Raw genomic sequence first — 3,634 nt, forward strand, 5'->3', positions numbered from 1 at the left:
AGTATTCTTATTCTGTTGAAGTCTGTTGCGTAAAACACATTTCCTATACATACACCAGATAAGGATTCTTTCAAAGCCACCTGGTGCTGGTACTCCATGTGTAAATACTATTCAGGGCTGTTTCTAGAATTTCAGCCCCCCCCCATTTATATGGCCCCCTCTTGGCAGGTGAGACTAAATTTGCAGCTTTAAAGCAAATTTCTTGCAGTTCTACACATTTTGTCAGACCATGAGACATCCTGAAAATTGGTCTTCTCACAAAATCATCTGTAGCGTCCGAACGGTTTGGCCTACAAACTATTATTGAGACTATGACCACTCTATGGAAAGGTGAGACTCTCATGAACATGTGCATGTTGGTTGTTTTCCCCACAAGCCTCACAAGCCTTTTTCGGTCGATTTCTCAGCCAAAACTGATGAACAAACGGGACGTTTTTCGCCTACAAAAATATTATTTTTGGAAAAAAGGAACATTTGCTATCTAACTGGGAGTCTCCTGAGTGAAAGCATCTGAAGTTCTTCAAAGGTAAATGATTTAATTTGGTTGCTTTTCTTATTTTCGTAAAAATGTTGCCTGCTGCCAGCAGAGCTAGCATAGCATTATGCCATGATAAACTTACACAAATGCTTGTCTAGCGTTGGCTATAACGCATATTTTGAAAATCTGAGATGACAGTGTTGTTAACAAAAGGCTAAGCTAAGTTGCGTTATGGTAATGCGCTTGAGGCTATGATTACGCTCCTGGATACGGGATTACTCGTCGCTAGAGGTTAAACTGCATCAGCAAGGTCTCTCCCAGACAGACATTTCAAGGCAGACCGGGGTTTCCAGATTTGCTGTCCAAGCTCTTTTGAAGAAGCACAAAGAAACGGGCAACGTTGAGGACCGTAGACGCAGTGGTCGGCCAAGGAAACTTACCGCAGCAGATGAAAGCATGGTGGAGGTGTGAAGCATGGTGGAGGTTCCTTGCAAGTTTGGGGCTGCATTTCTGCAAATGGAGTTGGGGATTTGGTCAGAATTAATGGTCTCCTCAATGCTGAGAAGTACAGGCAGATTCTTTTTCATGATACAATACCATCAGGGAGGCATCTGATTGGCCCCAAATGTATTCTGCAGCATGACAATGACCCCAAACACACAGCGAACATTATTAAGAACTATCTTCAGCTTAAGAAGAACAAGGAGTCCTGGAAAGGATGGTATGGCCCGCACAGAGCCCTGATCTCAACATCATCGAGTCTGTCTGGGATTACATGAAGAGAGAGAAGCACCTGAGGCTGCCTAAATCCACAGAAGAACTGTGGTTAGTTCTCCAAGATGTTTGGGCCAACCTACCTGACGAGTTCCTTCAAAAACTATGTGCAAGTGTAGCTAGAAGAATTGATGCTGTTTTGAAGGCGGTGGTCACACCAAATATTGATTTGATGTAGATTTTTCTTCTGTTCACTTACTTTGAAATTTGTTAAATATATACTATTAACATGTCTATTTTTGAAAACATTATTACTTTACAGCATCTTTTCATACCTGCCTAAAACCTTTGTACTGTACTGTATATGTAACGGATGTGAAATGGCTAGCTAGTTAGTGGTGGTGTGCGCTAAATAGCGCTTCAATCGGTGACATCACTTGCTCTGAGACCTTGAAGTAGTGGTTCCCCTTGCTCTGCAAGGGCCGCGGCTTTTGTGGTGCGATGGGTAACGATGCTTCGTGGGTGACTGTTGTTGATGTGTGCAGAGGGTCCCTGGCTCGCGCCCGGGTATGGGCGAAGGGACAGTCTAAAGTTATACTGTTACATATATATATTTGTATACTTCAAGGGGTCATAAAATTCTAAAGCAAGTATGAACTTCTTAAAACAACTCCATATACAGTAGCTTAGTAGCTTAGTAGCCCCCCCCCCCATAGCTTAGTCAGGGCTTAGACTCTTATGGGGGATTTAAACCTAATCTTAGTAGCCCCCATAGCTTAGACAGGGCTTAGACTCTTATGGGGGATTTAAACCTAATTTCCTGCAATTCTATACATTTTGTCACGAGTAAAATTGACAAACAAAATCAATGGGGGCCCCTTGGAGGTCAGGGTCCCTGGGCAAGTGCCCTGCATGACTGGTTAATAATGTTGCTTTTACCTAGAAATGGTACTGATACTATTTCTATCTTAATATCAAGTGCAACTGACTTGCAATGAGCTAATCACATGCATATGAATCCCATTGTAAACTACCTCAGAGCCCTGAGCCATATGTATCTGTTGAAGGGCTGAAACAAACAGTCATATTGATCCAGAGACGTTAAGAAGGACAAGAATGCCTAGTATTGATTTACCCTTTTGGGGAACCCAGTTAACACATCGGAAACGCATCCAGCCTGCCCACCCGGCAACAGATAAGAACAAACAGGGCCCTCCAGCTAAGAGGGGCAGAGGGTAAGAAAACAACCATCATCCAATAATCTCATCCCCTCCAAAAAGGGGGAAAAAGAAATATGGAAGAAGAATGGAGGAGGCCTGTATGGCCTACTATATTCAGAATATTTTCCCTTGTTACAGTAGTTGGTACTGGGGTTTTCTGGAGCTTACTACCAACAAACGGATGATTAGTATTAATGGGAGATAGTAACATGCATCCTTCTTGACACCCATCCCAGCTGGAGATGCTGCAGGCTATAAACAGGTTTCTGCATCACAAGTGGATTTTTCAAGCCCAACTCATGAAAAGCAAGACTTCAAAACCATCCTACAAAGTGAGAAATTCCATTGTTGTTTTTGTCTGTGTTTGAGTGACAAGCAACGTAGTCTGCAGGGACTGCTGTATGAAATCTTTGTAAAATGTTCAGAAAGATCTTAACACTTTCTAAAGGGATCAATTCTATACCATGTAAATACAGAGTAAATAATATGTTAATACAATGTTGTTACTATGGTAATTACAATGTAACTATCCAGGTATAGGCGCAAAATGTGAGGTGATTGTAGGAAATCAAGCAAAGCATCACAAACCCAAGTAAAAATAAGGGAGTCGATGATCAAAGTTTCAATTATAGTGCAGAATCAGATATCAACTACTGGCATAATTCTTACCCAATGCAGTTGTAGCTACTTTCTTAGTGAAAGTACACCTCTATTATGCTAATTGCAAATGTAGGAAGAGACGCACCGCAGGTCTTCCATCTCAGGTGCTGCTAAAGATGGGATTCCCACAGATACTGCCTCTCTCTCAGCATCAACCTTCTTAATCAGACCATCCATCTGTTCAGGGGATACACACCACACACCTCAAGCTGCCACTGATTCAATTGACTATGTGTTGTTGGTTTTCCCTCAGCCTGAATTTTCCGAGATAGATTGTTTGCTGGTATTTGAGGAAAGGATATTCAAGCAGGCTGGGAGGCAAGGAGGCTGGATGGAAGAGTTTGCCAATAAATAGGCTTTATGAAAGGCTCAATTCAATATTTGTTTATGTAGTTTTGGCAGGTTGACTGAATTTTGCCCCAAAGTTTCCGCTCACACATACAACTTATTATCACATCCAGCATCAAAGTGATAATATCAGCTGGATAATATACACTTATTGTACAAAACATTAAGAACACCTGCTCTTTCCATGACATAGACTGACCAGGTTAATCCAGGT

Source organism: Oncorhynchus tshawytscha, linkage group LG10 (genome assembly GCF_018296145.1).
Source record: "Oncorhynchus tshawytscha isolate Ot180627B linkage group LG10, Otsh_v2.0, whole genome shotgun sequence".
NCBI lineage: Eukaryota > Metazoa > Chordata > Actinopteri > Salmoniformes > Salmonidae > Oncorhynchus > Oncorhynchus tshawytscha.